The sequence below is a fragment of the Acipenser ruthenus genome, chromosome 48, assembly GCF_902713425.1.
Source record: "Acipenser ruthenus chromosome 48, fAciRut3.2 maternal haplotype, whole genome shotgun sequence".
NCBI lineage: Eukaryota > Metazoa > Chordata > Actinopteri > Acipenseriformes > Acipenseridae > Acipenser > Acipenser ruthenus.
The window spans coordinates 4,715,918-4,733,123 of record NC_081236.1 but is presented as its reverse complement, the minus strand read 5'-3'; the positions used below and the strand labels follow the sequence as shown (position 1 = coordinate 4,733,123).

The window sequence follows — 17,206 nt, the reverse complement described above, 5'->3', positions numbered from 1 at the left end:
ATTTTGGTAACATATGTTTCATTTTTTTCATGCGCCCATGTGTGTCTAAAACAATCCGGCTGCAGTAAGTTTTATCAGATGGTTGTTTAATTTTAAATATTTGATTTTGCAGCGCATGTAACTGCAACGCCATTGTTATGTGGCAGGACGAACAACAGGACCATAGCAATCCTTAGAATGTGATTAATCATTCAACTCACGCTTCCATACATATTTGCAGTTTTCCCGACAACGCATTAGCAATGCATGATTCCAAATGAACACATTCGTTTGATGGGGCTTAATGTAGTGACTAATATCACCTCACAGATCATTATAACTCACAGTGATACTTTCAAAGTTATGCTTTTAAGACTATTAACCAGTAAGGCAAATTAGTTGGGGAATGTATTACGCTTTATTCCAATGTTAAATGAAAAAGTTCAAAAAAGACTTGCGTTGGCCGGGAATCGAACCCGGGTCAACTGCTTGGAAGGCAGCTATGCTCACCACTATACCACCAACGCCTCCGTTCTCAAAATCACCTTCAAAGATTGAATTAAGCCACTGCAACGTTGGCTGCTGGGACAGGTCCCGTCTTGCCTCTACTCGATAAGCGTTAATACAGCGACTGGTGTTTGTGGGAGATTTTTATGGTGTTTATAGATTGATTATTTCTGTAATTATTATTTCATACACAGCAGGCTGGTGTGCATCATGCCTGTACTAACACGATGAAGCAATTATTGTATTCTATTTTCTTTCAAAAAGGTGCATGCCATGAAGATGGCGTGTGAAAAAAAAGAACAAGCTTCTCTGCCGTGTGAGGATTGCACCTGCCGTGACCCGGATTCGAACCGGGGTTGTTGCGGCCACAACGCAAAGTACTAACCACTATACGATCACGGCGAACTGCCGAGAAGCTCGTGTTTGTTTTGTCAGCTGGGCACTCCGTGCTACACACACGGCAGAACAATTGCAGCAGGTCGCTGCTATGTGTTTTGTTTTATTGTTTTAATTAGGCTACTTTCATTTTTAGAATCTTTCGTTTCTTTCCCTGCGCCAATCAGAGGATGATTCCCCTTTACCTGGCTCATTTCAAAGGCTGGTTTTAAAGACAAGGGGGAGCGGAATAGGAAGCAGGATGTAAGGGAACGGGAGGCTCTCGTGACGGCGGCGGTATGGCTGGTCGGCAGCCTGTGCTATGGCGGTGTGTTTACAATGATTCCGTGTGTGGTGTCCGAGTAGCGGCAGTAGTATTGAAGTGTAGCAGGTCTTTATATACAGATAGCGAAATTTATGTTATTTTCACTACGCCACCGTGTGTTTATTGAGGACAAGGACCTCGAGCGGTTGGTTCCCGCACAAACTCCTTTATCCAGGAGAAATCAAGCAATCATACTCCAAAAATAATCTTTACAAGTTTTAATTAATAATTGTTTTCAAAATCTCAAGCACATTAACAACAATGTAAACAATATGACAATTCCACTTTCACTTCACCATCTAACAATTGTCTACTAGATACATATAGAGATGATACAATTAAACAAACTCTTAATCTAGCAGTTTCTTATAGTGAAGTTAATTCAACTAGTTACCACATATTATAGTATTGCAGTTTATATAAAATACTTGGATCTATCAGTTTTTTAACAGTAAGGTTAATTAACCAGTTCAGCAAATCTGTTCTTTTTGTGGTACATACAAAGTAGACAACAACGTCAGCACTTGAATGGTCTCGTTACAATCTAGATTACATTTGTAAAGTACACAGTACCAATTTCCCCCAATCTATTTAAAATGAATATATAAAACAGCTGCGTGCTCGCAAGAATAAAATAAAATATAACAAATTGCAGTGCATCCCTTTGCAAAACAACGAAACACAGTTTTGTTTTGTTTATTTTTTATGTATGCATATCGAAACTAAATCCTATCTTAACAAGTTTCCTCATTTATAGCGACCACCTCTCGATGCCCATAGAAATGCTAGCCGCCAGGTAAAGCAAATCAGACTGCCCCTAACAGGCACACAGCAAGGTGACACAAATTCCTCAATACAGAGCATCTAGGTCTACGCTTCTTTGGAAGCTCGTGGAACCAAATCGCCGCCAGCATTTGGCTGTTTAATCTAGGGGTATGATTCTTGCTTCGGGTGCGCGAGTTCCCGGGTTCAAATCCCGGATGTGTCCGTGTTCAATATCTTGCATTACACTTTTCTAATTACGATGCATTGTCGGGAAGGCGCTCAATCACGTGACTGAAAAAGACTGAAAAATCAGTCACCGAGAGCTCTGCTTGCCCACTCGTTAAATCAGGACTGCCATCTTTGTGTACACAGGGAATCAAATGCTTAAAAATTCAACAGAAGTCTCACAAAACAGATTATAAAACCATTCATTTCACAGTTGCTGTACATCATACATCAATGACTATTTTGGTAACATATGTTTGATTTTTTTCATGCGCCCATGTGTGTCTAAAACAATCCGGCTGCAGTAAGTTTTATCAGATGGTTGTTTAATTTTAAATATTTGATTTTGCAGCGCATGTAACTGCAACGCCATTGTTATGTGGCAGGACGAACAACAGGACCATATCAATCCTTAGAATGTGATTAATCATTCAACTCACGCTTCCATACATATTTGCAGTTTTCCCGACAACGCATTATCAATGCATGATTCCAAATGAACACATTCGTTTGATGGGGCTTAATGTAGTGACTAATATCACCTCACAGATCATTATAACTCACAGTGATACTTTCAAAGTTATGCTTTTAAGACTATTAACCAGTAAGGCAAATTAGTTGGGGAATGTATTACGCTTTATTCCAATGTTAAATGAAAAAGTTCAAAAAAGACTTGCGTTGGCCGGGAATCGAACCCGGGTCAACTGCTTGGAAGGCAGCTATGCTCACCACTATACCACCAACGCCTCCGTTCTCAGAATCACCTTCAAAGATTGAATTAAGCCACTGCAACGTTGGCTGCTGGGACAGGTCCCGTCTTGCCTCTACTCGATAAGCGTTAATACAGCGACTGGTGTTTGTGGGAGATTTTTATGGTGTTTATAGATTGATTATTTCTGTAATTATTATTTCATACACAGCAGGCTGGTGTGCATCATGCCTGTACTAACACGATGAAGCAATTATTGTATTCTATTTTCTTTCAAAAAGGTGCATGCCATGAAGATGGCGTGTGAAAAAAAAGAACAAGCTTCTCTGCCGTGTGAGGATTGCACCTGCCGTGACCCGGATTCGAACCGGGGTTGTTGCGGCCACAACGCAAAGTACTAACCACTATACGATCACGGCGAACTGCCGAGAAGCTCGTGTTTGTTTTGTCAGCTGGGCACTCCGTGCTACACACACGGCAGAACAATTGCAGCAGGTCGCTGCTATGTGTTTTGTTTTATTGTTTTAATTAGGCTACTTTCATTTTTAGAATCTTTCGTTTCTTTCCCTGCGCCAATCAGAGGATGATTCCCCTTTACCTGGCTCATTTCAAAGGCTGGTTTTAAAGACAAGGGGGAGCGGAATAGGAAGCAGGATGTAAGGGAACGGGAGGCTCTCGTGACGGCGGCGGTATGGCTGGTCGGCAGCCTGTGCTATGGCGGTGTGTTTACAATGATTCCGTGTGTGGTGTCCGAGTAGCGGCAGTAGTATTGAAGTGTAGCAGGTCTTTATATACAGATAGCGAAATTTATGTTATTTTCACTACGCCACCGTGTGTTTATTGAGGACAAGGACCTCGAGTGGTTGGTTCCCGCACAAACTCTTTTATCCAGGAGAAATCAAGCAATCATACTCCAAAAATAATCTTTACAAGTTTTAATTAATAATTGTTTTCAAAATCTCAAGCACATTAACAACAATGTAAACAATATGACAATTCCACTTTCACTTCACCATCTAACAATTGTCTAGTAGGTACATATAGAGATGATACAATTAAACAAACTCTTAATCTAGCAGTTTCTTATAGTGAAGTTAATTCAACTAGTTACCACATATTATAGTATTGCAGTTTATATAAAATACTTGGATCTATCAGTTTTTTATAGTAAGGTTAATTAACCAGTTCAGCAAATCTGTTCTTTTTGTGGTACATACAAAGTAGACAACAACGTCAGCACTTGAATGGTCTCGTTACAATCTAGATTACATTTGTAAAGTACACAGTACCAATTTCCCCCAATCTATTTAAAATGAATATATAAAACAGCTGCGTGCTCGCAAGAATAAAATAAAATATAACAAATTGCAGTGCATCCCTTTGCAAAACAACGAAACACAGTTTTGTTTTGTTTATTTTTTATGTATGCATATCGAAACTAAATCCTATCTTAACAAGTTTCCTCATTTATAGCGACCACCTCTCGATGCCCATAGAAATGCTAGCCGCCAGGTAAAGCAAATCAGACTGCCCCTAACAGGCACACAGCAAGGTGACACTAATTCCTCAATACAGAGCATCTAGGTCTACGCTTCTTTGGAAGCTCGTGGAACCAAATCGCCGCCAGCATTTGGCTGTTTAATCTAGGGGTATGATTCTTGCTTCGGGTGCGCGAGTTCCCGGGTTCAAATCCCGGATGTGTCCGTGTTCAATATCTTGCATTCCACTTTTCTAATTACGATGCATTGCCGGGAAGGCGCTCAATCACGTGACTGAAAAAGACTGACAAATCAGTCACCGAGAGCTCTGCTTGCCCACTCGTTAAATCAGGACTGCCATCTTTGTGTACACAGGGAATCAAATGCTTAAAAATTCAACAGAAGTCTCACATAACAGATTATAAAACCATTCATTTCACAGTTGCTGTACATCATACAGCAAATGACTATTTTGGTAACATATGTTTCATTTTTTTCATGCGCCCATGTGTGTCTAAAACAATCCGGCTGCAGTAAGTTTTATCAGATGGTTGTTTAATTTTAAATATTTGATTTTGCAGCGCATGTAACTGCAACGCCATTGTTATGTGGCAGGACGAACAACAGGACCATATCAATCCTTAGAATGTGATTAATCATTCAACTCACGCTTCCATACATATTTGCAGTTTTCCCGACAACGCATTATCAATGCATGATTCCAAATGAACACATTCGTTTGATGGGGCTTAATGTAGTGACTAATATCACCTCACAGATCATTATAACTCACAGTGATACTTTCAAAGTTATGCTTTTAAGACTATTAACCAGTAAGGCAAATTAGTTGGGGAATGTATTACGCTTTATTCCAATGTTAAATGAAAAAGTTCAAAAAAGACTTGCGTTGGCCGGGAATCGAACCCGGGTCAACTGCTTGGAAGGCAGCTATGCTCACCACTATACCACCAACGCCTCCGTTCTCAAAATCACCTTCAAAGATTGAATTAAGCCACTGCAACGTTGGCTGCTGGGACAGGTCCCGTCTTGCCTCTACTCGATAAGCGTTAATACAGCGACTGGTGTTTGTGGGAGATTTTTATGGTGTTTATAGATTGATTATTTCTGTAATTATTATTTCATACACAGCAGGCTGGTGTGCATCATGCCTGTACTAACACGATGAAGCAATTATTGTATTCTATTTTCTTTCAAAAAGGTGCATGCCATGAAGATGGCGTGTGAAAAAAAAGAACAAGCTTCTCTGCCGTGTGAGGATTGCACCTGCCGTGACCCGGATTCGAACCGGGGTTGTTGCGGCCACAACGCAAAGTACTAACCACTATACGATCACGGCGAACTGCCGAGAAGCTCGTGTTTGTTTTGTCAGCTGGGCACTCCGTGCTACACACACGGCAGAACAATTGCAGCAGGTCGCTGCTATGTGTTTTGTTTTATTGTTTTAATTAGGCTACTTTCATTTTTAGAATCTTTCGTTTCTTTCCCTGCGCCAATCAGAGGATGATTCCCCTTTACCTGGCTCATTTCAAAGGCTGGTTTTAAAGACAAGGGGGAGCGGAATAGGAAGCAGGATGTAAGGGAACGGGAGGCTCTCGTGACGGCGGCGGTATGGCTGGTCGGCAGCCTGTGCTATGGCGGTGTGTTTACAATGATTCCGTGTGTGGTGTCCGAGTAGCGGCAGTAGTATTGAAGTGTAGCAGGTCTTTATACACAGATAGCGAAATTTATGTTATTTTCACTACGCCACCGTGTGTTTATTGAGGACAAGGACCTCGAGCGGTTGGTTCCCGCACAAACTCCTTTATCCAGGAGAAATCAAGCAATCATACTCCAAAAATAATCTTTACAAGTTTTAATTAATAATTGTTTTCAAAATCTCAAGCACATTAACAACAATGTAAACAATATGACAATTCCACTTTCACTTCACCATCTAACAATTGTCTACTAGATACATATAGAGATGATACAATTAAACAAACTCTTAATCTAGCAGTTTCTTATAGTGAAGTTAATTCAACTAGTTACCACATATTATAGTATTGCAGTTTATATAAAATACTTGGATCTATCAGTTTTTTAACAGTAAGGTTAATTAACCAGTTCAGCAAATCTGTTCTTTTTGTGGTACATACAAAGTAGACAACAACGTCAGCACTTGAATGGTCTCGTTACAATCTAGATTATATTTGTAAAGTACACAGTACCAATTTCCCCCAATCTATTTAAAATGAATATATAAAACAGCTGCGTGCTCGCAAGAATAAAATAAAATATAACAAATTGCAGTGCATCCCTTTGCAAAACAACGAAACACAGTTTTGTTTTGTTTATTTTTTATGTATGCATATCGAAACTAAATCCTATCTTAACAAGTTTCCTCATTTATAGCGACCACCTCTCGATGCCCATAGAAATGCTAGCCGCCAGGTAAAGCAAATCAGACTGCCCCTAACAGGCACACAGCAAGGTGACACAAATTCCTCAATACAGAGCATCTAGGTCTACGCTTCTTTGGAAGCTCGTGGAACCAAATCGCCGCCAGCATTTGGCTGTTTAATCTAGGGGTATGATTCTTGCTTCGGGTGCGCGAGTTCCCGGGTTCAAATCCCGGATGTGTCCGTGTTCAATATCTTGCATTACACTTTTCTAATTACGATGCATTGTCGGGAAGGCGCTCAATCACGTGACTGAAAAAGACTGAAAAATCAGTCACCGAGAGCTCTGCTTGCCCACTCGTTAAATCAGGACTGCCATCTTTGTGTACACAGGGAATCAAATGCTTAAAAATTCAACAGAAGTCTCACATAACAGATTATAAAACCATTCATTTCACAGTTGCTGTACATCATACAGCAAATGACTATTTTGGTAACATATGTTTCATTTTTTTCATGCGCCCATGTGTGTCTAAAACAATCCGGCTGCAGTAAGTTTTATCAGATGGTTGTTTAATTTTAAATATTTGATTTTGCAGCGCATGTAACTGCAACGCCATTGTTATGTGGCAGGACGAACAACAGGACCATATCAATCCTTAGAATGTGATTAATCATTCAACTCACGCTTCCATACATATTTGCAGTTTTCCCGACAACGCATTATCAATGCATGATTCCAAATGAACACATTCGTTTGATGGGGCTTAATGTAGTGACTAATATCACCTCACAGATCATTATAACTCACAGTGATACTTTCAAAGTTATGCTTTTAAGACTATTAACCAGTAAGGCAAATTAGTTGGGGAATGTATTACGCTTTATTCCAATGTTAAATGAAAAAGTTCAAAAAAGACTTGCGTTGGCCGGGAATCGAACCCGGGTCAAGTGCTTGGAAGGCAGCTATGCTCACCACTATACCACCAACGCCTCCGTTCTCAAAATCACCTTCAAAGATTGAATTAAGCCACTGTAACGTTGGCTGCTGGGACAGGTCCCGTCTTGCCTCTACTCGATAAGCGTTAATACAGCGACTGGTGTTTGTGGGAGATTTTTATGGTGTTTATAGATTGATTATTTCTGTAATTATTATTTCATACACAGCAGGCTGGTGTGCATCATGCCTGTACTAACACGATGAAGCAATTATTGTATTCTATTTTCTTTCAAAAAGGTGCATGCCATGAAGATGGCGTGTGAAAAAAAAGAACAAGCTTCTCTGCCGTGTGAGGATTGCACCTGCCGTGACCCGGATTCGAACCGGGGTTGTTGCGGCCACAACGCAAAGTACTAACCACTATACGATCACGGCGAACTACCGAGAAGCTCGTGTTTGTTTTGTCAGCTGGGCACTCCGTGCTACACACACGGCAGAACAATTGCAGCAGGTCGCTGCTATGTGTTTTGTTTTATTGTTTTAATTAGGCTACTTTCATTTTTAGAATCTTTCGTTTCTTTCCCTGCGCCAATCAGAGGATGATTCCCCTTTACCTGGCTCATTTCAAAGGCTGGTTTAAAAGACAAGGGGGAGCGGAATAGGAAGCAGGATGTAAGGGAACGGGAGGCTCTCGTGACGGCGGCGGTATGGCTGGTCGGCAGCCTGTGCTATGGCGGTGTGTTTACAATGATTCCGTGTGTGGTGTCCGAGTAGCGGCAGTAGTATTGAAGTGTAGCAGGTCTTTACATACAGATAGCGAAATTTATGTTATTTTCACTACGCCACCGTGTGTTTATTGAGGACAAGGACCTCGAGTGGTTGGTTCCCGCACAAACTCTTTTATCCAGGAGAAATCAAGCAATCATACTCCAAAAATAATCTTTACAAGTTTTAATTAATAATTGTTTTCAAAATCTCAAGCACATTAACAACAATGTAAACAATATGACAATTCCACTTTCACTTCACCATCTAACAATTGTCTAGTAGGTACATATAGAGATGATACAATTAAACAAACTCTTAATCTAGCAGTTTCTTATAGTGAAGTTAATTCAACTAGTTACCACATATTATAGTATTGCAGTTTATATAAAATACTTGGATCTATCAGTTTTTTATAGTAAGGTTAATTAACCAGTTCAGCAAATCTGTTCTTTTTGTGGTACATACAAAGTAGACAACAACGTCAGCACTTGAATGGTCTCGTTACAATCTAGATTACATTTGTAAAGTACACAGTACCAATTTCCCCCAATCTATTTAAAATGAATATATAAAACAGCTGCGTGCTCGCAAGAATAAAATAAAATATAACAAATTGCAGTGCATCCCTTTGCAAAACAACGAAACACAGTTTTGTTTTGTTTATTTTTTATGTATGCATATCGAAACTAAATCCTATCTTAACAAGTTTCCTCATTTATAGCGACCACCTCTCGATGCCCATAGAAATGCTAGCCGCCAGGTAAAGCAAATCAGACTGCCCCTAACAGGCACACAGCAAGGTGACACTAATTCCTCAATACAGAGCATCTAGGTCTACGCTTCTTTGGAAGCTCGTGGAACCAAATCGCCGCCAGCATTTGGCTGTTTAATCTAGGGGTATGATTCTTGCTTCGGGTGCGCGAGTTCCCGGGTTCAAATCCCGGATGTGTCCGTGTTCAATATCTTGCATTCCACTTTTCTAATTACGATGCATTGCCGGGAAGGCGCTCAATCACGTGACTGAAAAAGACTGACAAATCAGTCACCGAGAGCTCTGCTTGCCCACTCGTTAAATCAGGACTGCCATCTTTGTGTACACAGGGAATCAAATGCTTAAAAATTCAACAGAAGTCTCACATAACAGATTATAAAACCATTCATTTCACAGTTGCTGTACATCATACAGCAAATGACTATTTTGGTAACATATGTTTCATTTTTTTCATGCGCCCATGTGTGTCTAAAACAATCCGGCTGCAGTAAGTTTTATCAGATGGTTGTTTAATTTTAAATATTTGATTTTGCAGCGCATGTAACTGCAACGCCATTGTTATGTGGCAGGACGAACAACAGGACCATATCAATCCTTAGAATGTGATTAATCATTCAACTCACGCTTCCATACATATTTGCAGTTTTCCCGACAACGCATTATCAATGCATGATTCCAAATGAACACATTCGTTTGATGGGGCTTAATGTAGTGACTAATATCACCTCACAGATCATTATAACTCACAGTGATACTTTCAAAGTTATGCTTTTAAGACTATTAACCAGTAAGGCAAATTAGTTGGGGAATGTATTACGCTTTATTCCAATGTTAAATGAAAAAGTTCAAAAAAGACTTGCGTTGGCCGGGAATCGAACCCGGGTCAACTGCTTGGAAGGCAGCTATGCTCACCACTATACCACCAACGCCTCCGTTCTCAAAATCACCTTCAAAGATTGAATTAAGCCACTGCAACGTTGGCTGCTGGGACAGGTCCCGTCTTGCCTCTACTCGATAAGCGTTAATACAGCGACTGGTGTTTGTGGGAGATTTTTATGGTGTTTATAGATTGATTATTTCTGTAATTATTATTTCATACACAGCAGGCTGGTGTGCATCATGCCTGTACTAACACGATGAAGCAATTATTGTATTCTATTTTCTTTCAAAAAGGTGCATGCCATGAAGATGGCGTGTGAAAAAAAAGAACAAGCTTCTCTGCCGTGTGAGGATTGCACCTGCCGTGACCCGGATTCGAACCGGGGTTGTTGCGGCCACAACGCAAAGTACTAACCACTATACGATCACGGCGAACTGCCGAGAAGCTCGTGTTTGTTTTGTCAGCTGGGCACTCCGTGCTACACACACGGCAGAACAATTGCAGCAGGTCGCTGCTATGTGTTTTGTTTTATTGTTTTAATTAGGCTACTTTCATTTTTAGAATCTTTCGTTTCTTTCCCTGCGCCAATCAGAGGATGATTCCCCTTTACCTGGCTCATTTCAAAGGCTGGTTTTAAAGACAAGGGGGAGCGGAATAGGAAGCAGGATGTAAGGGAACGGGAGGCTCTCGTGACGGCGGCGGTATGGCTGGTCGGCAGCCTGTGCTATGGCGGTGTGTTTACAATGATTCCGTGTGTGGTGTCCGAGTAGCGGCAGTAGTATTGAAGTGTAGCAGGTCTTTATATACAGATAGCGAAATTTATGTTATTTTCACTACGCCACCGTGTGTTTATTGAGGACAAGGACCTCGAGCGGTTGGTTCCCGCACAAACTCCTTTATCCAGGAGAAATCAAGCAATCATACTCCAAAAATAATCTTTACAAGTTTTAATTAATAATTGTTTTCAAAATCTCAAGCACATTAACAACAATGTAAACAATATGACAATTCCACTTTCACTTCACCATCTAACAATTGTCTACTAGATACATATAGAGATGATACAATTAAACAAACTCTTAATCTAGCAGTTTCTTATAGTGAAGTTAATTCAACTAGTTACCACATATTATAGTATTGCAGTTTATATAAAATACTTGGATCTATCAGTTTTTTAACAGTAAGGTTAATTAACCAGTTCAGCAAATCTGTTCTTTTTGTGGTACATACAAAGTAGACAACAACGTCAGCACTTGAATGGTCTCGTTACAATCTAGATTATATTTGTAAAGTACACAGTACCAATTTCCCCCAATCTATTTAAAATGAATATATAAAACAGCTGCGTGCTCGCAAGAATAAAATAAAATATAACAAATTGCAGTGCATCCCTTTGCAAAACAACGAAACACAGTTTTGTTTTGTTTATTTTTTATGTATGCATATCGAAACTAAATCCTATCTTAACAAGTTTCCTCATTTATAGCGACCACCTCTCGATGCCCATAGAAATGCTAGCCGCCAGGTAAAGCAAATCAGACTGCCCCTAACAGGCACACAGCAAGGTGACACAAATTCCTCAATACAGAGCATCTAGGTCTACGCTTCTTTGGAAGCTCGTGGAACCAAATCGCCGCCAGCATTTGGCTGTTTAATCTAGGGGTATGATTCTTGCTTCGGGTGCGCGAGTTCCCGGGTTCAAATCCCGGATGTGTCCGTGTTCAATATCTTGCATTACACTTTTCTAATTACGATGCATTGTCGGGAAGGCGCTCAATCACGTGACTGAAAAAGACTGAAAAATCAGTCACCGAGAGCTCTGCTTGCCCACTCGTTAAATCAGGACTGCCATCTTTGTGTACACAGGGAATCAAATGCTTAAAAATTCAACAGAATTCTCACAAAACAGATTATAAAACCATTCATTTCACAGTTGCTGTACATCATACAGCAATGACTATTTTGGTAACATATGTTTGATTTTTTTCATGCGCCCATGTGTGTCTAAAACAATCCGGCTGCAGTAAGTTTTATCAGATGGTTGTTTAATTTTAAATATTTGATTTTGCAGCGCATGTAACTGCAACGCCATTGTTATGTGGCAGGACAAACAACAGGACCATATCAATCCTTAGAATGTGATTAATCATTCAACTCACGCTTCCATACATATTTGCAGTTTTCCCGACAACGCATTATCAATGCATGATTCCAAATGAACACATTCGTTTGATGGGGCTTAATGTAGTGACTAATATCACCTCACAGATCATTATAACTCACAGTGATACTTTCAAAGTTATGCTTTTAAGACTATTAACCAGTAAGGCAAATTAGTTGGGGAATGTATTACGCTTTATTCCAATGTTAAATGAAAAAGTTCAAAAAAGACTTGCGTTGGCCGGGAATCGAACCCGGGTCAACTGCTTGGAAGGCAGCTATGCTCACCACTATACCACCAACGCCTCCGTTCTCAGAATCACCTTCAAAGATTGAATTAAGCCACTGCAACGTTGGCTGCTGGGACAGGTCCCGTCTTGCCTCTACTCGATAAGCGTTAATACAGCGACTGGTGTTTGTGGGAGATTTTTATGGTGTTTATAGATTGATTATTTCTGTAATTATTATTTCATACACAGCAGGCTGGTGTGCATCATGCCTGTACTAACACGATGAAGCAATTATTGTATTCTATTTTCTTTCAAAAAGGTGCATGCCATGAAGATGGCGTGTGAAAAAAAAGAACAAGCTTCTCTGCCGTTTGAGGATTGCACCTGTCGTGACCCGGATTCGAACCGGGGTTGTTGCGGCCACAACGCAAAGTACTAACCACTATACGATCACGGCGAACTGCCGAGAAGCTCGTGTTTGTTTTGTCAGCTGGGCACTCCGTGCTACACACACGGTAGAACAATTGCAGCAGGTCGCTGCTATGTGTTTTGTTTTATTGTTTTAATTAGGCTACTTTCATTTTTAGAATCTTTCGTTTCTTTCCCTGCGCCAATCAGAGGATGATTCCCCTTTACCTGGCTCATTTCAAAGGCTGGTTTTAAAGACAAGGGGGAGCGGAATAGGAAGCAGGATGTAAGGGAACGGGAGGCTCTCGTGACGGCGGCGGTATGGCTGGTCGGCAGCCTGTGCTATGGCGGTGTGTTTACAATGATTCCGTGTGTGGTGTCCGAGTAGCGGCAGTAGTATTGAAGTGTAGCAGGTCTTTATATACAGATAGCGAAATTTATGTTATTTTCACTACGCCACCGTGTGTTTATTGAGGACAAGGACCTCGAGTGGTTGGTTCCCGCACAAACTCTTTTATCCAGGAGAAATCAAGCAATCATACTCCAAAAATAATCTTTACAAGTTTTAATTAATAATTGTTTTCAAAATCTCAAGCACATTAACAACAATGTAAACAATATGACAATTCCACTTTCACTTCACCATCTAACAATTGTCTAGTAGATACATATAGAGATGATACAATTAAACAAACTCTTAATCTAGCAGTTTCTTATAGTGAAGTTAATTCAACTAGTTACCACATATTATAGTATTGCAGTTTATATAAAATACTTGGATCTATCAGTTTTTTACAGTAAGGTTAATTAACCAGTTCAGCAAATCTGTTCTTTTTGTGGTACATACAAAGTAGACAACAACGTCAGCACTTGAATGGTCTCGTTACAATCTAGATTACATTTGTAAAGTACACAGTACCAATTTCCCCCAATCTATTTAAAATGAATATATAAAACAGCTGCGTGCTCGCAAGAATAAAATAAAATATAACAAATTGCAGTGCATCCCTTTGCAAAACAACGAAACACAGTTTTGTTTTGTTTATTTTTTATGTATGCATATCGAAACTAAATCCTATCTTAACAAGTTTCCTCATTTATAGCGACCACCTCTCGATGCCCATAGAAATGCTAGCCGCCAGGTAAAGCAAATCAGACTGCCCCTAACAGGCACACAGCAAGGTGACACAAATTCCTCAATACAGAGCATCTAGGTCTACGCTTCTTTGGAAGCTCGTGGAACCAAATCGCCGCCAGCATTTGGCTGTTTAATCTAGGGGTATGATTCTTGCTTCGGGTGCGCGAGTTCCCGGGTTCAAATCCCGGATGTGTCCGTGTTCAATATCTTGCATTCCACTTTTCTAATTACGATGCATTGCCGGGAAGGCGCTCAATCACGTGACTGAAAAAGACTGACAAATCAGTCACCGAGAGCTCTGCTTGCCCACTCGTTAAATCAGGACTGCCATCTTTGTGTACACAGGGAATCAAATGCTTAAAAATTCAACAGAAGTCTCACATAACAGATTATAAAACCATTCATTTCACAGTTGCTGTACATCATACAGCAATGACTATTTTGGTAACATATGTTTGATTTTTTTCATGCGCCCATGTGTGTCTAAAACAATCCGGCTGCAGTAAGTTTTATCAGATGGTTGTTTAATTTTAAATATTTGATTTTGCAGCGCATGTAACTGCAACGCCATTGTTATGTGGCAGGACGAACAACAGGACCATATCAATCCTTAGAATGTGATTAATCATTCAACTCACGCTTCCATACATATTTGCAGTTTTCCCGACAACGCATTATCAATGCATGATTCCAAATGAACACATTCGTTTGATGGGGCTTAATGTAGTGACTAATATCACCTCACAGATCATTATAACTCACAGTGATACTTTCAAAGTTATGCTTTTAAGACTATTAACCAGTAAGGCAAATTAGTTGGGGAATGTATTACGCTTTATTCCAATGTTAAATGAAAAAGTTCAAAAAAGACTTGCGTTGGCCGGGAATCGAACCCGGGTCAACTGCTTGGAAGGCAGCTATGCTCACCACTATACCACCAACGCCTCCGTTCTCAAAATTACCTTCAAAGATTGAATTAAGCCACTGCAACGTTGGCTGCTGGGACAGGTCCCGTCTTGCCTCTACTCGATAAGCGTTAATACAGCGACTGGTGTTTGTGGGAGATTTTTATGGTGTTTATAGATTGATTATTTCTGTAATTATTATTTCATACACAGCAGGCTGGTGTGCATCATGCCTGTACTAACACGATGAAGCAATTATTGTATTCTATTTTCTTTCAAAAAGGTGCATGCCATGAAGATGGCGTGTGAAAAAAAAGAACAAGCTTCTCTGCCGTGTGAGGATTGCACCTGCCGTGACCCGGATTCGAACCGGGGTTGTTGCGGCCACAACGCAAAGTACTAACCACTATACGATCACGGCGAACTGCCGAGAAGCTCGTGTTTGTTTTGTCAGCTGGGCACTCCGTGCTACACACACGGCAGAACAATTGCAGCAGGTCGCTGCTATGTGTTTTGTTTTATTGTTTTAATTAGGCTACTTTCATTTTTAGAATCTTTCGTTTCTTTCCCTGCGCCAATCAGAGGATGATTCCCCTTTACCTGGCTCATTTCAAAGGCTGGTTTTAAAGACAAGGGGGAGCGGAATAGGAAGCAGGATGTAAGGGAACGGGAGGCTCTCGTGACGGCGGCGGTATGGCTGGTCGGCAGCCTGTGCTATGGCGGTGTGTTTACAATGATTCCGTGTGTGGTGTCCGAGTAGCGGCAGTAGTATTGAAGTGTAGCAGGTCTTTATATACAGATAGCGAAATTTATGTTATTTTCACTACGCCACCGTGTGTTTATTGAGGACAAGGACCTCGAGCGGTTGGTTCCCGCACAAACTCCTTTATCCAGGAGAAATCAAGCAATCATACTCCAAAAATAATCTTTACAAGTTTTAATTAATAATTGTTTTCAAAATCTCAAGCACATTAACAACAATGTAAACAATATGACAATTCCACTTTCACTTCACCATCTAACAATTGTCTACTAGATACATATAGAGATGATACAATTAAACAAACTCTTAATCTAGCAGTTTCTTATAGTGAAGTTAATTCAACTAGTTACCACATATTATAGTATTGCAGTTTATATAAAATACTTGGATCTATCAGTTTTTTACAGTAAGGTTAATTAACCAGTTCAGCAAATCTGTTCTTTTTGTGGTACATACAAAGTAGACAACAACGTCAGCACTTGAATGGTCTCGTTACAATCTAGATTACATTTGTAAAGTACACAGTACCAATTTCCCCCAATCTATTTAAAATGAATATATAAAACAGCTGCGTGCTCGCAAGAATAAAATAAAATATAACAAATTGCAGTGCATCCCTTTGCAAAACAACGAAACACAGTTTTGTTTTGTTTATTTTTTATGTATGCATATCGAAACTAAATCCTATCTTAACAAGTTTCCTCATTTATAGCGACCACCTCTCGATGCCCATAGAAATGCTAGCCGCCAGGTAAAGCAAATCAGACTGCCCCTAACAGGCACACAGCAAGGTGACACAAATTCCTCAATACAGAGCATCTAGGTCTACGCTTCTTTGGAAGCTCGTGGAACCAAATCGCCGCCAGCATTTGGCTGTTTAATCTAGGGGTATGATTCTTGCTTCGGGTGCGCGAGTTCCCGGGTTCAAATCCCGGATGTGTCCGTGTTCAATATCTTGCATTACACTTTTCTAATTACGATGCATTGCCGGGAAGGCGCTCAATCACGTGACTGAAAAAGTCTGAAAAATCAGTCACCGAGAGCTCTGCTTGCCCACTCGTTAAATCAGGACTGCCATCTTTGTGTACACAGGGAATCAAATGCTTAAAAATTCAACAGAAGTCTCACAAAACAGATTATAAAACCATTCATTTCACAGTTGCTGTACATCATACAGCAATGACTATTTTGGTAACATATGTTTGATTTTTTTCATGCGCCCATGTGTGTCTAAAACAATCCGGCTGCAGTAAGTTTTATCAGATGGTTGTTTAATTTTAAATATTTGATTTTGCAGCGCATGTAACTGCAACGCCATTGTTATGTGGCAGGACGAACAACAGGACCATATCAATCCTTAGAATGTGATTAATCATTCAACTCACGCTTCCATACATATTTGCAGTTTTCCCGACAACGCATTATCAATGCATGATTCCAAATGAACACATTCGTTTGATGGGGCTTAATGTAGTGACTA

At 40.2% G+C, this 17,206-nt stretch overlaps 14 non-coding genes across 14 annotated transcripts; all 14 read right to left on the bottom strand.

The window, feature by feature from the left end:
* Nucleotides 1-434: 434 nt before the first annotated feature.
* On the bottom strand, nucleotides 435-506 carry trnag-ucc (transfer RNA glycine (anticodon UCC)). The gene has a single exon. It is a non-coding gene; the product is annotated as a tRNA-Gly (tRNA).
* Nucleotides 507-816: 310 nt separating this feature from the next.
* Nucleotides 817-888, bottom strand: trnah-gug (transfer RNA histidin (anticodon GUG)). The gene has a single exon. It is a non-coding gene; the product is annotated as a tRNA-His (tRNA).
* Nucleotides 889-2,850: 1,962 nt separating this feature from the next.
* trnag-ucc (transfer RNA glycine (anticodon UCC)) lies at nucleotides 2,851-2,922 on the bottom strand. The gene has a single exon. It is a non-coding gene; the product is annotated as a tRNA-Gly (tRNA).
* Nucleotides 2,923-3,232: 310 nt separating this feature from the next.
* trnah-gug (transfer RNA histidin (anticodon GUG)) lies at nucleotides 3,233-3,304 on the bottom strand. The gene has a single exon. It is a non-coding gene; the product is annotated as a tRNA-His (tRNA).
* Nucleotides 3,305-5,266: 1,962 nt separating this feature from the next.
* trnag-ucc (transfer RNA glycine (anticodon UCC)) lies at nucleotides 5,267-5,338 on the bottom strand. Its single transcript has one exon. It is a non-coding gene; the product is annotated as a tRNA-Gly (tRNA).
* Nucleotides 5,339-5,648: 310 nt separating this feature from the next.
* Nucleotides 5,649-5,720, bottom strand: trnah-gug (transfer RNA histidin (anticodon GUG)). Its single transcript has one exon. It is a non-coding gene; the product is annotated as a tRNA-His (tRNA).
* A 1,963-nt stretch (nucleotides 5,721-7,683) lies between these two features.
* Nucleotides 7,684-7,755, bottom strand: trnag-ucc (transfer RNA glycine (anticodon UCC)). The gene has a single exon. It is a non-coding gene; the product is annotated as a tRNA-Gly (tRNA).
* Nucleotides 7,756-8,065: 310 nt separating this feature from the next.
* trnah-gug (transfer RNA histidin (anticodon GUG)) lies at nucleotides 8,066-8,137 on the bottom strand. Its single transcript has one exon. It is a non-coding gene; the product is annotated as a tRNA-His (tRNA).
* A 1,962-nt stretch (nucleotides 8,138-10,099) lies between these two features.
* trnag-ucc (transfer RNA glycine (anticodon UCC)) lies at nucleotides 10,100-10,171 on the bottom strand. The gene has a single exon. It is a non-coding gene; the product is annotated as a tRNA-Gly (tRNA).
* A 310-nt stretch (nucleotides 10,172-10,481) lies between these two features.
* Nucleotides 10,482-10,553, bottom strand: trnah-gug (transfer RNA histidin (anticodon GUG)). Its single transcript has one exon. It is a non-coding gene; the product is annotated as a tRNA-His (tRNA).
* Nucleotides 10,554-12,515: 1,962 nt separating this feature from the next.
* Nucleotides 12,516-12,587, bottom strand: trnag-ucc (transfer RNA glycine (anticodon UCC)). Its single transcript has one exon. It is a non-coding gene; the product is annotated as a tRNA-Gly (tRNA).
* A 310-nt stretch (nucleotides 12,588-12,897) lies between these two features.
* On the bottom strand, nucleotides 12,898-12,969 carry trnah-gug (transfer RNA histidin (anticodon GUG)). The gene has a single exon. It is a non-coding gene; the product is annotated as a tRNA-His (tRNA).
* Nucleotides 12,970-14,930: 1,961 nt separating this feature from the next.
* trnag-ucc (transfer RNA glycine (anticodon UCC)) lies at nucleotides 14,931-15,002 on the bottom strand. Its single transcript has one exon. It is a non-coding gene; the product is annotated as a tRNA-Gly (tRNA).
* A 310-nt stretch (nucleotides 15,003-15,312) lies between these two features.
* trnah-gug (transfer RNA histidin (anticodon GUG)) lies at nucleotides 15,313-15,384 on the bottom strand. The gene has a single exon. It is a non-coding gene; the product is annotated as a tRNA-His (tRNA).
* Nucleotides 15,385-17,206: the final 1,822 nt, after the last annotated feature.